The 18,926-nt window shown below is 43.1% G+C and overlaps 1 protein-coding gene across 2 annotated transcripts in view; it reads left to right on the top strand.

The window, feature by feature from the left end:
* ZFAT (zinc finger and AT-hook domain containing) overlaps nucleotides 1-18,926 on the top strand; it is a 287,697-nt gene that overhangs the window by 251,813 nt on the left and 16,958 nt on the right. The window lies entirely within an intron of this gene.

Below are 18,926 nucleotides of genomic sequence, written 5' to 3'. Positions count from 1 at the left end.
ACATACCGTGCACTTCTTACAAGGATGGTAACCAACTAACTGGAAAAAGAAAGAAGGACGTATGGGGGGGTTGATAATATTCGGGGCTATTTTGCTTTGAAGTGATGGTGCACCCCTGAATATAACTTTCGCTCGTTCGGGTAGAACGGGTCCCAAAACTCGGTCATTTCTCAATATATTCCAATGTTTGGAAACAATGGATTTAACCAGTTTGTGCTGCGTGGAGAAAGACGTGAGTAGTGCCCATTTGAAACTCTCATCTTGTTCTCTTTTTGGTTTGACCTCCAATAAAGAACTTCTATCTACTTCAAGCGTAGATTTAAGAGCCAGTTCTATGTTGGCAGGATCATATCCTTTGTCAATGAATCTATGCTTGAGAATGTTAGCCTGTGTAGAGAAAGTGTCTAAATCTGTACAGTTCCTTCTCAACCTAAGAAACTGACTTCGAGGTATAGAGTTCAGCCATGACGGATGGTGGCAGCTATCAGTTGGAATGAAGCTGTTCCGGTCAGTTTTTTTAAAAAATGTTTTAAACTGAAACCGGTTGTTTACAATGCTAATCTCTAAATCTAAAAATTGAATAGTATTTGAGCTAGCAGTATAGGTAAGAGATATCCCCCGGTCATTGTTGTTCAAATGACTCATAAAAATTTCTAGTGTTTCCAAACTGCCATCCCATAGGAGGAGGATGTCGTCGATATACCTCGCCCAAAACACCAGTGAAGTGGTATCATAGGCGTAGACGACATCCTCCTCCCATTTGGCCATGAACAAATTAGCGAGGCTTGGGGCGTATTTGGCCCCCATAGCCACGCCTCTCTGTTGCAAATAAAATTGTTCATTAAACCAAAAATAACTATGTTTGGTGGCAAATTTTAACAATTCCATGATGTAATCTGTCTGGAATGGGGCTAATGTCTGATCTTTCTTTAAATAATAATGTACGGCTTCAAAACCTGTATCATGAGGGATGCACGTATAAAGTGACGCTACATCAGCTGTCACCATAATATAATTACCCTTTATTTCAACACTGTCCAATTTGTTTATGGTTGCCCTTGTATCTCGAAGATAGGAGGGAGTGCGTTGTACCAAGGGTTGTAAATAATTATCAATGTAACGACCCACCCTGGAAGTAACAGAGTCGATCCCACTTAAAATGGGTCGACCAGGTGGGTGTACAGGGTCTTTGTGGACCTTAGGAAGATAATATATGGTCGGTATCCTAGGGACCGTGGGAACTAAATATTTCTTTTCTTTCAAGTTTAAAATCTCTCTTTCAAAACCACTGTCAACTAGTGTTTGTAGCTCTGCTTTGAACCGGGATGTAGGATTGGCGGCCAATTTAGAATAAGTATTGGGCTCATCCAGTAATCGAAACATCTCAGTTTCATAATCGGATTTATCGAGGATGACTATGCCACCCCCTTTATCCGCGGGACGGATAATGATGTCCTTGTTCTGACATAAGGATTTAAAACCGACGCTAGACATCGGATGATTGGAATTACGTCTATCTGGTATCTCTGCTAGATCTTTCAAAACTAGATCTTTGAAAATATTAACTGCGGCTGCGGCTGGAACGGATGGATTAAACAATGAAGGGTTCCTCAACCCTGAATGTACTGTTCCAGAGGTAGCCGCTCTAGGTTCGTTTCTAATGGGGTTAGTAATTAGGTATCTTTGTATGTTAATTTTACGGATGTATTTTTGGATGTCAATAAACGTTCCAAATTTATCTAAACGTTTCGGGGGGGCAAATTTGAGGCCCTTATCCAAAACAGATAGTTCATCCTGTGTAAAAACTTTAGTACTCAAATTAAAAACTCCTTGTCCTTTTATGTTCGCCTTCGTTTTCCGCTTCTGAACTCTCTTACCCCCTCGGGTACCTCTCTTTGATCGGGACCCCTTGCATTTGTGACTTGGTCCTCGTGAAAATCCCGTTCAACATAGGTATCATGATGGACTGGGGTGAAACTGCGATTGGACGGTTCATGGTGGTCCCAGCCACGATTATAGTAGCTGTCATTACGCACCTCACCCAAGGGAGAAAACCTATTGTGAACAGGGATGTGTTGGAACCCATAGTAGGGAGAGGGGTCTCTGTAGGGACCTTGTCTCTCCCTGTGTCTTGCGGGGGAAGGTCCATACAATCTATCGTCATAGTTATGATGAGGATAAGATGGATGGGAATTACCTCTGGATTGTCCTCTATTTCCTCTGTTGCCTCTGGATCTACCCCTACCTCGATGGGGTTGACCAGAGACGCGAGGGGAAGAGTATTGAACCCTGGGTTGGGAAGAATGTGGTTCAACCGCCCGGGACACCTGCATAGATGGAGCCCTTAAAGAGCTTGTTGTACTCTGACTAGTAGAAGGGTCTACGTTCGAATTAGGAACAATGCTAGAGGAAGATGCTGAGACTGGAGTTGAGTCCATATCTGAACTAAATGATGTTGAGAAAAGTTTTTGCCAGTTGAAGACAGTATGATTTCTATAATCACCAGCATCCCTGGCATACTTTTTATGTTTTTTTAGCTTTTGGTCTCTGTCTTCTTTTTCCAAAAAAGACTGAAGGCTGGTTGAGAGGGAGATGTACTCTAGAGATTTCTTGTGTGAAAACAATTTCTCTTTAAGTTCTTTTATCTCTTTATCAAGAGCAACCAGTCTGGTCTTCTTTTTGGAAAGTAAGACCCCTAAAAATGCTATTCCAGCATCATTAAAATATTTGAACCAGGAGTCTATTTCTGGATCTCCCTGTTGCGGTTGGACCTCCCACCTGAGACTCCTTGGTACCATTCGGTCAGTGATATACTGGTCCAAGAATACAAGGTCCCATTGGAGGTGCAACTCGGATGACATAACGTTTTTAAGTCTGGTGAACAAACCTCCTATCTCTGAGTCATTTCCTGTGACAGTGAACACCCCATCGGTGTCCACGGTACGGGAAGCTCTATACTCAAATATATCCATATTGAAACGTGTGCTCAGAGAAATAGATAGCAGCAAAAGATGAAATCACAAAACAAGCAAGAAAAAATTAAAAAATAAATCTGCGCTATCAGGGTAACAAGCAGCTACATACAATCCAGTGAAACCAAGGAAAAAAATACAAACAAACTTCAAAAACAATGCAGCGCTGAAAATACTGTGAAGACCGTGATGTCTATAAAATTGAAAAAATATAGTGCCAAATATTATATTGGAGGCACTATAGACCTTATTAAAAAAGTCAATATATATGAATGTATAAATCCACAAAAATATAAGTGAAAAAATAAGAGTCCATATACATAAACGTGGAAAGAGTTGAAGTCATCAATAGGAAATCATAGTGACAAGACACCCACGGTGATTCTAATTGGAATGTGATGATAGTGATAACGCCCGCCACCAAGGGGAGGCTTACCGGATACGGTGGACTCAAATGAGCTTATACCCAAAGAGTCAAATAGGCTTGTAAGTAGTACAGATGAAACGGTACAGGAACACACCAACGCAAACGGACAGCAAGCAGCAATAAAGTCTTCGCTTGGTATCAGGTGGAGGAGATAACCTCAGCTAGGAGATGGCTCATAAAGTTGGAAGAGCGGATACGGTGGACTCAAATGAGCTTATACCCAAAGAGTCAAATAGGCTTGTAAGTAGTACAGATGAAACGGTACAGGAACACACCAACGCAAACGGACAGCAAGCAGCAATAAAGTCTTCGCTTGGTATCAGGTGGAGGAGATAACCTCAGCTAGGAGATGGCTCATAAAGTTGGAAGAGCTTGCCCAAGTTATGTGGAGGAAAACGAAAGGCACATAGCGTGATACCGTAAAAACAGAAACGTTTTATTATCGGTTAAAAACACTTACAGTTTAGTGGATAAAAAGGACATCAATGTTTGTAAAATGCATGGCAGCAGTAGAGTCCCGACATGTTTCGCTACAACTAGCATCGTCTGGGGTGAAACCCTACTGATGCCGCCATGCTTAAATTTAAAATCTGACCTCATTGGAGACACACCCCTAGGGGATCGTCCAATGGAAATGCACTTCCGGGTCGCCTCAGTAAACATATGTTGTTTAGATAAGTAATAAACAAAACATATAGAATCTGTGCTGCAATAAACATTATTGTCATTTGAGAACAATTTATTATTTATTTAAACTACACTGACCTGATTCGTTTGTGAATTAAAACAGACAGTCCATGATGATCCGGTGTAGTGGAATCACATGTGAGTCCAGGCCAGAACTCGAGACCAATAAGGTGAATCGAGATCCCTATGTGAAGGACGTAAATCAATAAGGGATACGATCGGTATTACGAGTCTGGCCGGCATTTAGGTCACGTGACCACACTGAACGAAGGCGCATAAACAAACCGTCATTAGACGCGTCGTTCTGCTCATTCGTTCTAAGCTGCACAGCCCGATGGAGTAACGTGTGTGATGGGCGTGTTCTCACTGGTTCTAATTCCTATTGCATACGTGCGTGTGCGTGCATACGTGCGTTGCGCTCCACGTTGGACTAGATCCAGTGCGCTGCGTTCCACTATGCGTTCCGGGATGCGGAAATTAACACACAGCCCGGGCAAGCACAAATAGTATGTGTTGGATGAAACCCTATTAAACAGTTCTGTACCTGTTCAACCAAGTACGTAGTGTACCTTATCACTTGTCCGTGTGGCCAGCAATATGTTGGCCGCACGATCCGGAAATTTTCCGTAAGAGTTGCTGAACATATAGCTCTTATTTTAGCCGGTGACATTTACCACACTGTACCCAGGCATTATAAAAAACATCATGCTCAGAACCCCACTGGCACACAATTTCTCATTATAGATCAATTTGTGTCGCCATGGAGAGGTAGTCCAAAAACTCGTGGGGTGTCTCAACTCGAAACCTTCTGGATATACGAATTGGGCACACACACACCATTGGGCCTTAATGTAGAGTGGGATATCAACTCTTTTATTAATAAATCCTAGGATATTCATAGATGTCCCTACTCATCATTTATTGCTCTACAAATTTAATATATTAGTTCCATACGGAGACATACAATTATGTCTATATGTCTCCATGAAACGACATCTATTTCTTTTCTTTCATTCACACTTGTTTTATCAGTGTTTTAGACTTTCATGTATACATATATCAGTATGTATTGTATTAATTTTAATATATTCATAGATTTTTGTTCAATTTTATAGCTTTCTTAGGGGTTCGTTCAGAGGAGTGACATTTCCGGGGCCTTGTAGTTTTACACGCTCAGGCATGGGGGGAAAAAGGGGGAAAAAATATGAAAAAATATAACAAAATTTTTTGGACATAGACCCAATGGATTGGGTCAATTTAATGTTCATTAATTTCTCCCTCTTTATTAAAAATCCCCTTTATGTTTACACTATCTCTCCTATTGGGTATTGGTCATGCCTTTATAAATGTGGTCCTTTATTGATATTCACAGCCAATACACATTTATTTCCACTAGTGTTCTGTCCCCTTAATGTGATTTTTATTATGGAATCAATGAGTTACTTACTTAAATTAATATATTAAAAAAGATTTTTTTTCAATACACTTTACCGTTTTAGTGACATTTTAACTTTATGTCACTTCTCTCGTTTATCTCCTGTTTCATCCAACACATACTATTTGTGCTTGCCCGGGCTGTGTGTTAATTTCCGCATCCCGGAACGCATAGTGGAACGCAGCGCACTGGATCTAGTCCAACGTGGAGCGCAACGCACGTATGCACGCACACGCACGTATGCAATAGGAATTAGAACCAGTGAGAACACGCCCATCACACACGTTACTCCATCGGGCTGTGCAGCTTAGAACGAATGAGCAGAACGACGCGTCTAATGACGGTTTGTTTATGCGCCTTCGTTCAGTGTGGTCACGTGACCTAAATGCCGGCCAGACTCGTAATACCGATCGTATCCCTTATTGATTTACGTCCTTCACATAGGGATCTCGATTCACCTTATTGGTCTCGAGTTCTGGCCTGGACTCGCATGTGATTCCACTACACCGGATCATCATGGACTGTCTGTTTTAATTCACAAACGAATCAGGTCAGTGTAGTTTAAATAAATAATAAATTGTTCTCAAATGACAATAATGTTTATTGCAGCACAGATTCTATATGTTTTGTTTATTACTTATCTAAACAACATATGTTTACTGAGGCGACCCGGAAGTGCATTTCCATTGGACGATCCCCTAGGGGTGTGTCTCCAATGAGGTCAGATTTTAAATTTAAGCATGGCGGCATCAGTAGGGTTTCACCCCAGACGATGCTAGTTGTAGCGAAACATGTCGGGACTCTACTGCTGCCATGCATTTTACAAACATTGATGTCCTTTTTATCCACTAAACTGTAAGTGTTTTTAACCGATAATAAAACGTTTCTGTTTTTACGGTATCACGCTATGTGCCTTTCGTTTTCCTCCACATAACTTGGGCAAGCTCTTCCAACTTTATGAGCCATCTCCTAGCTGAGGTTATCTCCTCCACCTGATACCAAGCGAAGACTTTATTGCTGCTTGCTGTCCGTTTGCGTTGGTGTGTTCCTGTACCGTTTCATCTGTACTACTTACAAGCCTATTTGACTCTTTGGGTATAAGCTCATTTGAGTCCACCGTATCCGCTCTTCCAACTTTATGAGCCATCTCCTAGCTGAGGTTATCTCCTCCACCTGATACCAAGCGAAGACTTTATTGCTGCTTGCTGTCCGTTTGCGTTGGTGTGTTCCTGTACCGTTTCATCTGTACTACTTACAAGCCTATTTGACTCTTTGGGTATAAGCTCATTTGAGTCCACCGTATCCGGTAAGCCTCCCCTTGGTGGCGGGCGTTATCACTATCATCACATTCCAATTAGAATCACCGTGGGTGTCTTGTCACTATGATTTCCTATTGATGACTTCAACTCTTTCCACGTTTATGTATATGGACTCTTATTTTTTCACTTATATTTTTGTGGATTTATACATTCATATATATTGACTTTTTTAATAAGGTCTATAGTGCCTCCAATATAATATTTGGCACTATATTTTTTCAATTTTATAGACATCACGGTCTTCACAGTATTTTCAGTGCTGCATTGTTTTTGAAGTTTGTTTGTATTTTTTTCCTTGGTTTCACTGGATTGTATGTAGCTGCTTGTTACCCTGATAGCGCAGATTTATTTTTTAATTTTTTCTTGCTTGTTTTGTGATTTCATCTTTTGCTGCTATCTATTTCTCTGAGCACACGTTTCAATATGGATATATTTGAGTATAGAGCTTCCCGTACCGTGGACACCGATGGGGTGTTCACTGTCACAGGAAATGACTCAGAGATAGGAGGTTTGTTCACCAGACTTAAAAACGTTATGTCATCCGAGTTGCACCTCCAATGGGACCTTGTATTCTTGGACCAGTATATCACTGACCGAATGGTACCAAGGAGTCTCAGGTGGGAGGTCCAACCGCAACAGGGAGATCCAGAAATAGACTCCTGGTTCAAATATTTTAATGATGCTGGAATAGCATTTTTAGGGGTCTTACTTTCCAAAAAGAAGACCAGACTGGTTGCTCTTGATAAAGAGATAAAAGAACTTAAAGAGAAATTGTTTTCACACAAGAAATCTCTAGAGTACATCTCCCTCTCAACCAGCCTTCAGTCTTTTTTGGAAAAAGAAGACAGAGACCAAAAGCTAAAAAAACATAAAAAGTATGCCAGGGATGCTGGTGATTATAGAAATCATACTGTCTTCAACTGGCAAAAACTTTTCTCAACATCATTTAGTTCAGATATGGACTCAACTCCAGTCTCAGCATCTTCCTCTAGCATTGTTCCTAATTCGAACGTAGACCCTTCTACTAGTCAGAGTACAACAAGCTCTTTAAGGGCTCCATCTATGCAGGTGTCCCGGGCGGTTGAACCACATTCTTCCCAACCCAGGGTTCAATACTCTTCCCCTCGCGTCTCTGGTCAACCCCATCGAGGTAGGGGTAGATCCAGAGGCAACAGAGGAAATAGAGGACAATCCAGAGGTAATTCCCATCCATCTTATCCTCATCATAACTATGACGATAGATTGTATGGACCTTCCCCCGCAAGACACAGGGAGAGACAAGGTCCCTACAGAGACCCCTCTCCCTACTATGGGTTCCAACACATCCCTGTTCACAATAGGTTTTCTCCCTTGGGTGAGGTGCGTAATGACAGCTACTATAATCGTGGCTGGGACCACCATGAACCGTCCAATCGCAGTTTCACCCCAGTCCATCATGATACCTATGTTGAACGGGATTTTCACGAGGACCAAGTCACAAATGCAAGGGGTCCCGATCAAAGAGAGGTACCCGAGGGGGTAAGAGAGTTCAGAAGCGGAAAACGAAGGCGAACATAAAAGGACAAGGAGTTTTTAATTTGAGTACTAAAGTTTTTACACAGGATGAACTATCTGTTTTGGATAAGGGCCTCAAATTTGCCCCCCCGAAACGTTTAGATAAATTTGGAACGTTTATTGACATCCAAAAATACATCCGTAAAATTAACATACAAAGATACCTAATTACTAACCCCATTAGAAACGAACCTAGAGCGGCTACCTCTGGAACAGTACATTCAGGGTTGAGGAACCCTTCATTGTTTAATCCATCCGTTCCAGCCGCAGCCGCAGTTAATATTTTCAAAGATCTAGTTTTGAAAGATCTAGCAGAGATACCAGATAGACGTAATTCCAATCATCCGATGTCTAGCGTCGGTTTTAAATCCTTATGTCAGAACAAGGACATCATTATCCGTCCCGCGGATAAAGGGGGTGGCATAGTCATCCTCGATAAATCCGATTATGAAACTGAGATGTTTCGATTACTGGATGAGCCCAATACTTATTCTAAATTGGCCGCCAATCCTACATCCCGGTTCAAAGCAGAGCTACAAACACTAGTTGACAGTGGTTTTGAAAGAGAGATTTTAAACTTGAAAGAAAAGAAATATTTAGTTCCCACGGTCCCTAGGATACCGACCATATATTATCTTCCTAAGGTCCACAAAGACCCTGTACACCCACCTGGTCGACCCATTTTAAGTGGGATCGACTCTGTTACTTCCAGGGTGGGTCGTTACATTGATAATTATTTACAACCCTTGGTACAACGCACTCCCTCCTATCTTCGAGATACAAGGGCAACCATAAACAAATTGGACAGTGTTGAAATAAAGGGTAATTATATTATGGTGACAGCTGATGTAGCGTCACTTTATACGTGCATCCCTCATGATACAGGTTTTGAAGCCGTACATTATTATTTAAAGAAAGATCAGACATTAGCCCCATTCCAGACAGATTACATCATGGAATTGTTAAAATTTGCCACCAAACATAGTTATTTTTGGTTTAATGAACAATTTTATTTGCAACAGAGAGGCGTGGCTATGGGGGCCAAATACGCCCCAAGCCTCGCTAATTTGTTCATGGCCAAATGGGAGGAGGATGTCGTCTACGCCTATGATACCACTTCACTGGTGTTTTGGGCGAGGTATATCGACGACATCCTCCTCCTATGGGATGGCAGTTTGGAAACACTAGAAATTTTTATGAGTCATTTGAACAACAATGACCGGGGGATATCTCTTACCTATACTGCTAGCTCAAATACTATTCAATTTTTAGATTTAGAGATTAGCATTGTAAACAACCGGTTTCAGTTTAAAACATTTTTTAAAAAAACTGACCGGAACAGCTTCATTCCAACTGATAGCTGCCACCATCCGTCATGGCTGAACTCTATACCTCGAAGTCAGTTTCTTAGGTTGAGAAGGAACTGTACAGATTTAGACACTTTCTCTACACAGGCTAACATTCTCAAGCATAGATTCATTGACAAAGGATATGATCCTGCCAACATAGAACTGGCTCTTAAATCTACGCTTGAAGTAGATAGAAGTTCTTTATTGGAGGTCAAACCAAAAAGAGAACAAGATGAGAGTTTCAAATGGGCACTACTCACGTCTTTCTCCACGCAGCACAAACTGGTTAAATCCATTGTTTCCAAACATTGGAATATATTGAGAAATGACCGAGTTTTGGGACCCGTTCTACCCGAACGAGCGAAAGTTATATTCAGGGGTGCACCATCACTTCAAAGCAAAATAGCCCCGAATATTATCAACCCCCCCATACGTCCTTCTTTCTTTTTCCAGTTAGTTGGTTACCATCCTTGTAAGAAGTGCACGGTATGTAGATATAACATCTCAGGCAGGACTAAGAACCTTGAGTTTCGTTCCACAACAACCGGGAAAGTTTACCCTATTAAACAGTTCTGTACCTGTTCAACCAAGTACGTAGTGTACCTTATCACTTGTCCGTGTGGCCAGCAATATGTTGGCCGCACGATCCGGAAATTTTCCGTAAGAGTTGCTGAACATATAGCTCTTATTTTAGCCGGTGACATTTACCACACTGTACCCAGGCATTATAAAAAACATCATGCTCAGAACCCCACTGGCACACAATTTCTCATTATAGATCAATTTGTGTCGCCATGGAGAGGTAGTCCAAAAACTCGTGGGGTGTCTCAACTCGAAACCTTCTGGATATACGAATTGGGCACACACACACCATTGGGCCTTAATGTAGAGTGGGATATCAACTCTTTTATTAATAAATCCTAGGATATTCATAGATGTCCCTACTCATCATTTATTGCTCTACAAATTTAATATATTAGTTCCATACGGAGACATACAATTATGTCTATATGTCTCCATGAAACGACATCTATTTCTTTTCTTTCATTCACACTTGTTTTATCAGTGTTTTAGACTTTCATGTATACATATATCAGTATGTATTGTATTAATTTTAATATATTCATAGATTTTTGTTCAATTTTATAGCTTTCTTAGGGGTTCGTTCAGAGGAGTGACATTTCCGGGGCCTTGTAGTTTTACACGCTCAGGCATGGGGGGAAAAAGGGGGAAAAAATATGAAAAAATATAACAAAATTTTTTGGACATAGACCCAATGGATTGGGTCAATTTAATGTTCATTAATTTCTCCCTCTTTATTAAAAATCCCCTTTATGTTTACACTATCTCTCCTATTGGGTATTGGTCATGCCTTTATAAATGTGGTCCTTTATTGATATTCACAGCCAATACACATTTATTTCCACTAGTGTTCTGTCCCCTTAATGTGATTTTTATTATGGAATCAATGAGTTACTTACTTAAATTAATATATTAAAAAAGATTTTTTTTCAATACACTTTACCGTTTTAGTGACATTTTAACTTTATGTCACTTCTCTCGTTTATCTCCTGTTTCATCCAACACATACTATTTGTGCTTGCCCGGGCTGTGTGTTAATTTCCGCATCCCGGAACGCATAGTGGAACGCAGCGCACTGGATCTAGTCCAACGTGGAGCGCAACGCACGTATGCACGCACACGCACGTATGCAATAGGAATTAGAACCAGTGAGAACACGCCCATCACACACGTTACTCCATCGGGCTGTGCAGCTTAGAACGAATGAGCAGAACGACGCGTCTAATGACGGTTTGTTTATGCGCCTTCGTTCAGTGTGGTCACGTGACCTAAATGCCGGCCAGACTCGTAATACCGATCGTATCCCTTATTGATTTACGTCCTTCACATAGGGATCTCGATTCACCTTATTGGTCTCGAGTTCTGGCCTGGACTCACATGTGATTCCACTACACCGGATCATCATGGACTGTCTGTTTTAATTCACAAACGAATCAGGTCAGTGTAGTTTAAATAAATAATAAATTGTTCTCAAATGACAATAATGTTTATTGCAGCACAGATTCTATATGTTTTGTTTATTACTTATCTAAACAACATATGTTTACTGAGGCGACCCGGAAGTGCATTTCCATTGGACGATCCCCTAGGGGTGTGTCTCCAATGAGGTCAGATTTTAAATTTAAGCATGGCGGCATCAGTAGGGTTTCACCCCAGACGATGCTAGTTGTAGCGAAACATGTCGGGACTCTACTGCTGCCATGCATTTTACAAACATTGATGTCCTTTTTATCCACTAAACTGTAAGTGTTTTTAACCGATAATAAAACGTTTCTGTTTTTACGGTATCACGCTATGTGCCTTTCGTTTTCCTCCACATAACTTGGGCAAGCTCTTCCAACTTTATGAGCCATCTCCTAGCTGAGGTTATCTCCTCCACCTGATACCAAGCGAAGACTTTATTGCTGCTTGCTGTCCGTTTGCGTTGGTGTGTTCCTGTACCGTTTCATCTGTACTACTTACAAGCCTATTTGACTCTTTGGGTATAAGCTCATTTGAGTCCACCGTATCCGCTCTTCCAACTTTATGAGCCATCTCCTAGCTGAGGTTATCTCCTCCACCTGATACCAAGCGAAGACTTTATTGCTGCTTGCTGTCCGTTTGCGTTGGTGTGTTCCTGTACCGTTTCATCTGTACTACTTACAAGCCTATTTGACTCTTTGGGTATAAGCTCATTTGAGTCCACCGTATCCGGTAAGCCTCCCCTTGGTGGCGGGCGTTATCACTATCATCACATTCCAATTAGAATCACCGTGGGTGTCTTGTCACTATGATTTCCTATTGATGACTTCAACTCTTTCCACGTTTATGTATATGGACTCTTATTTTTTCACTTATATTTTTGTGGATTTATACATTCATATATATTGACTTTTTTAATAAGGTCTATAGTGCCTCCAATATAATATTTGGCACTATATTTTTTCAATTTTATAGACATCACGGTCTTCACAGTATTTTCAGCGCTGCATTGTTTTTGAAGTTTGTTTGTATTTCTTTCCTTGGTTTCACTGGATTGTATGTAGCTGCTTGTTACCCTGATAGCGCAGATTTATTTTTTAATTTTTTCATCCTGGTAGCTCCAGCATGGCCCAGAAGGGCATGGTACTCACTAATCTTAAGGATGGTAGTGGGAGACCCTTGGACTCTTCCTCTACGGCCAGACCTGCTATCGCAAGGTCCGATCCTCCACCCTGCCTTACGGCATCTAAATTTGACGGCCTGGAAGCTGAATCCCTGATTCTCAGGGGTAGAGGTCTGTCTCAGAAAGTAATCTCTACCCTAATCAGAGCCAGGAAACCGGTCTCTAGGGTGATTTATTACAGGGTCTGGAAGGCCTATGTAGGCTGGTGTGAGTCCAAGCGATGGCTTTCTCGCAAATTTACCATCGATAGAGTATTAAGTTTTCTCCAGCTAGGAGTGGATAAAGGATTGGCATTAAGCACAATCAAAGGACAGATTTCTGCTCTGTCAGTGTGGTTTCAGCGGCCGCTGGCCACCCACTCGCTGGTTAAGACCTTCCTTCAAGGGGTCTTACGTATTAGACCTCCAGTTAAATCCCCGCTTTGTCCGTGGGATTTAAATCTTGTTCTGTCAAGTTTACAGAAACAACCGTTTGAGCCGTTGGCTGATATTCCTTTGGTTCTACTGACAAGGAAGTTAGTATTTTTGGTTGCCATAGTTTCCGCAAGAAGAGTTTCGGAGCTGGCGGCCTTATCCTGTAAGGAACCATATCTTGTTTTTCATAAGGACAGGGTCGTTCTCCGCCCTCATCCTTCCTTCCTACCGAAGGTCATATCCAGTTTTCATTTGAACCAGGATTTGGTATTACCATCCTTCTTCCCTAAACCTACTTCCAGAAAGGAAGGGTTGCTGCATACCTTGGATATTGTCAGGGCCATGAAGGCCTATCTTAAAGCTACAAAGAAGATCCGGAAAACAGATGTGCTGTTCATTCTACCGGATGGGCCCAAGAAGGGGCAGGCAGCTGCAAAGTCCACCATTTCTAGGTGGATTAAGCAATTAATCACTCAGGCCTACGGCTTGAAAGGGTTGCCTCCTCCAGTATCATTAAAGGCTCATTCTACTAGAGCCATGGGCGCATCCTGGGCAGCACACCACCAGATCTCTATGGCTCAAGTTTGCAAGGCGGCAACCTGGTCTTCTGTCCACACGTTTACAAAATTCTACAAGTTGGACGTAAGAAGGAATACTGATACTGCCTTCGGGCAGGCAGTGCTGCAGGCTGCAGTTTGAGACCCTCGGATTCCGGGGGCTCCTCTTTTTTGAGTTAAATTTAAAATTTAAAAATTATTTTTCTCAACTAAGTTGGATTTATTATGATTTGAGTATATCTCTAAATTAAATCCTTTTGTCTTGGAGATGTTCTCCCTCCCCTCATTGTAAGCATTGCTTTGGGACATCCCATATAGTAATGAATGCCGCTCTGTGTCCCGTGATGTACGATAAAGAAAAAGAGATTTTTAATACAGCTTACCTGTAAAATCTTTTTCTTGGAGTACATCACGGGACACAGAGCTCCCACCCCTCTTTTTTGAGGACCATTTTGGGAGGCATACTGCTTGCTACAAAACTGAGGTACTCCTCCTATGGGAGGGGGTTATATAGGGAGGGGCATTTCCTGTTTGAGATTGCCAGTGTCTACACCTGAAGGTACTCCATATAACCCATATAGTAATGAATGCCGCTCTGTGTCCCGTGATGTACTCCAAGAAAAAGATTTTACAGGTAAGCTGTATTAAAAATCTCTTTTTTTAAAAGTCAGCAGCTGCAGTATTTGTAGCTGCTGACTTATAAAAAAAAAAAAAGATTTTGGCGGAACTCCGCTTTAACAAAGAAAACCCCTTCCAATGTCATGCTGTCAGCAATGACACTACATGGAAGAGAAAGGTCACAAGGCCTGAGAAAGAAGATAATTTCTTTACACAAGAAAGGTGAGGGCTACAAGAATATCAGCAAAGCTTTACTTATCAGTCAGAATACTATAGCAAAAGTGATACAAAAATGTAACAAAGATGGAACTACAACCATCTCACAGAGACCTCCAGGCCTGGAACACCTCGTCAGGAGCGTCTTCTGATGAGAAGGGTTGAAGAAAATGGCCATGCAAGTTCACTGTCGTTGGCTTAAGAAGTAAAATGCTAAGCTGGAGTGATTGTTTCCCGTGACACAATACGGCGTACACTGCAGAGGAATGACATGCATGGGTGTCGTCCATGAAGGAAGCCTCTCCTTAACCACTCAAGGACCCCTTCACGCCGATCTACGTCGGCAGAATGGCACGGCTGGGCACATCCACGTACCTGGCCCTTTAAGCCCAGCCGTGGGGTCGCGCGCGTGCACGCGACCCGGTAGTTAGTCACAGTGGAGGCAGCAGCTATACAAACGTAGCGTGGAATCATACAATACTAATGTGGATGAGCCCCTATTCTTTGTAAACTGGTGGAACAGATTTTGTTGCTCTCAGCAGCTTAATAAGGTAGGAGAAGTGTCTGAGCGGATTTGAGTCGGTGCCATTTAAATTGTTCGGAGTTCTTCCATTTTGGCCATATAAGAGTCCAGGGCCAGGCAGCCAGGGGGCCCATAATGGAATGTGAAGAGAGTTTTGGGTTCTGGCAACACAACTGAGCGCTGTAAGGTTGGTGATGAATGTGCAGCCTGTCACGGTGTTGTCAGATAAGCCGCAGATCTGTGCTACTAAGCAGCATCTGTTTACAGTGATTAATGTGCAGACAATGCATGGAGTAAATGGCACATCAACAGCACTTTGTGTCTAATGGGTAATGGATTGCCTTTTCCTCCACAATGGGGTGTGGGTGACACTGGACTGGCAGTAACCCAGCACACTTCTAGTGTCGGAGACCTGTTAGCAATGGCTGCTTTTTAAAAGGCGAACCACAGTTGAAATACACAGTGAGCTGTTTTACATGCCAAAAGGATTTGTATTTCTGTCCATCCTATTTAGTTTAGGAAATTTATAGGTACAATAGTTTTTCACTGGTATGTGTAATTTTGTGGCGTGGTATATTTGGTTTTTAAAGTGGAGTTCCACCCATAAATATAACATTACATCAGTAGTTTTAAAAAAATGTCATTAGTCCTTTACAAATTTTTTTTTTTTTTTTAGATGCCTTCAAAGTGTTGTTGCTAGGCAGAATAGTTAATCTTCCCACTTCCTGCACCTAGGTGCTTAATGCACCGCACAGACTCCTGGGAATGTAGTGGGTGTAACTTTCCAGGAGTCTGTGCACTCCCCAGTCTCAAAGAATCATGTGACTTGGACAGCACAGGTGCTGAAACCTGATCTGACACTGCTTGTGCAGCACTGAGCATGTGCGAGATCTGTAAGGCTGAAATCCAGGAAGTCATACAGTCTGGCTTCATGATGCCCACACTTAAGATGGCCCCAGTCAATTTCTATTTTATAAAGTGTCTAAATGCTGTAACAACCTAACAAAACGGACCTTAGTTTACAGACAAACTTTACTAGAATACATTAAGCTTGTGTATTACAGGGGTATTTATATATAAAAAGTGAAATTGTGGCCGGAACTCCGCTTTAAATCTCATTTCCAAAGGGGGTTAGAGACAGTCTGCAAATTCCGGCTGTGGTGGCTGGTGATCCATCGGGGGGTGACAGACGCACTTGCTTGACCACAGACCCGCTCCAGCCCGCACCGTGAAACATAACGACACACCCCCCAGTCGCCAGGTCACTTATTCCCCCCTTGTCCCGGCTCCGTCAGTCGTGCTTCCCATGCGTTTCCTCTGCATCATGGCGGCCATACGTCTCCTCCCTTCTCATAGGCCACTAGGATGGCTTCTCCTTTCGGCCAATCGGGAAACGTGTTTTACGACCCGCTTCCTGATTGGCCGGGAGGATAATCGGGGTGACAATAGGGAATATTCATTCGCTTTTGTTACACAACTGGGTGGGCTCATTGAAATTAATGCGTCCAGCGCCCTGCATCTCGATTAGGGGGGCGGACGCATGGATAGGGGAGCGCGGAGACGACACCGGAGAGCAGAAGAAGAGAGCGGATTAGTCGAAAGAAGACTCCCCAAATTTGGAAGAAGACCCCCGGAGAGCAGAGAATTTGGAAAAAGACCCCCGGAGCTGACTAATGACTTTAAAAACCTGTGTAGTGTGTTTTATATTTTAACACTTTTCCTCCAGGTGAATGGGTAGGGGTACAATGTACCCCATACTCATTCACTTAGGGTGGGGGGCTGGGATCTGGGGGCCCTCTTATTAAAGGGGGCTCCCGGATTCCGATAAGCCCCCGCCCGCAGACCCCAACAACCAACAGCCAGGGTTGTCGGGAGGAGGCCCTTGTCCCCATCAACATGGGGACAGGGTGCTTTGGGGTGGTGGGGCCGCAGGGCACCCCCCTGCCCCAAAGCACCCACCCCCCCATGTTGAGGGCATGCGGCCTGGTACGGCTCGGGGGGGGGGCTCGCTCGTCCCCACTCATTTCCTGACCGGCCGGGCGGTCTGGTATGGATTTTGGGGGGAACCCCCACGCTGTTTTTTCGGCGTAGGGGGGTTCTCCTTATCCATACCAGACCCAAGGGCCTGGTAATGCCCCTGGAGGGGAACCCATGCTGGTTTTTAATAAAAAATTTGGCGTGGAGTTCCCCCTCATAATTCATACCAAACGCAGTGTCTGGAATTGGCGAGAATCCAAGTCGGATCCCCGTCGCTTCTATCTCGCGCTGGCTGTAATGTGTTTTTCCTATTGCAGCGAGTGCGAGATGTCGGCACCCTGTCGCCGAGAACCAGCGCGATGCGATCGTACTGGAAACACATTCTCGCGGACAGGTACTGTATCTGGCCAGTGTCCTTGTCATTCATTCACACAAGCCGAGCAGCCACAGTGATATATAAATACTGATTGCCAAAGTCTGTTGATTCTTGCTGCCGGAACTTGCAGAATGGCCCTAATAGCCTTATATTGTGCTTGTATGCACTGAAACTAAGGCCGGGTACTCACGAACAAACATGTACGGTGAAAGCGGTCCGTCGGACCGTTTTCACCGTACATGTCTGCCAGAGGGCTTCTGTACGATGGTTGTACACACCATCGTACAGAAGTCCGCGCGTAAACAATACTCGGGGCGTGTCCGCGTCGTCGACGCGGAGACGTGGGCGGGCCTGCCATTTAAAGGCTTCCACGCATGGGTCGAAGTCATTCGACGCATGCGAGGGACGGCAGGCGCCTGGACATGTACGGTAGGTCTGTACTGACGACCGTACATGTCCGAGCGGGCAGGATTCCAGCGGACGGTTTTAAAACACGTCCAGGAATATTTGTCCGCTGGGAAAAGGCCCGGCGGGCAAATGTACGCTGGAATCCTGCACGCTCGGGCCTACACACGACCGAACATGTATGCTGAAACTGGCCCGCGGACCAGTTTCAGCATACATGTTTGGTCGTGTGTATGGGGCCTAAAGTGTATTTTTATTGAAAATATATATTTTGATACAGTTGCGCAATTATCATGTTAAACAAAAAAAAAACTGCCGCCATTTTATTCTTTGGGGTCCCTTCTTTCAGAAAATGTATTTGGGGGTTTTAACAATCTTCAGGCCTAAAAAGTGCATTTAAAAAAATAAATAATAATCCATCTCTGACAGCGAAAAGGCTCTGGCAAGGATAGTTTTTTACATACCAAAAGTTTGGGCAGCCATGTACAATAAATGTTTCATTATGGCATCATTAAAGGGAATGGAGACCTAGGGCCAGATCCACGTAGCCTGGCGCATTGTTGCATCCAGCGTAGCGTATCTCTGATACACTACGCCGCTGTAACTTTTAGCGTATTTTCCTTATCCTCAAACAATATGCGCCGTAAGTTGCGGCGTAGTGTAAATTCAAATGGATGTGATGGGGGCGTGTTTTATGTAAATACATCTTGACCCGACGTAAATGACGTTTTTTCTTTAATGGCGCATGCGCCATCCGTGGGGGTATCCCAGTGTGCATGCTCGAAATTAACCCGCAACAAGCCAATGTTTACGACGTGAACGTCATTCTACGCAAAGCCCTATTCGCGAACGACGTAAAAAATTCAAATTTC

Source organism: Rana temporaria, chromosome 5 (assembly GCF_905171775.1).
Source record: "Rana temporaria chromosome 5, aRanTem1.1, whole genome shotgun sequence".
NCBI classification, from domain to species: Eukaryota; Metazoa; Chordata; class Amphibia; order Anura; family Ranidae; genus Rana; species Rana temporaria.
This window is presented reverse-complemented; position numbering and strand designations above follow the sequence as displayed.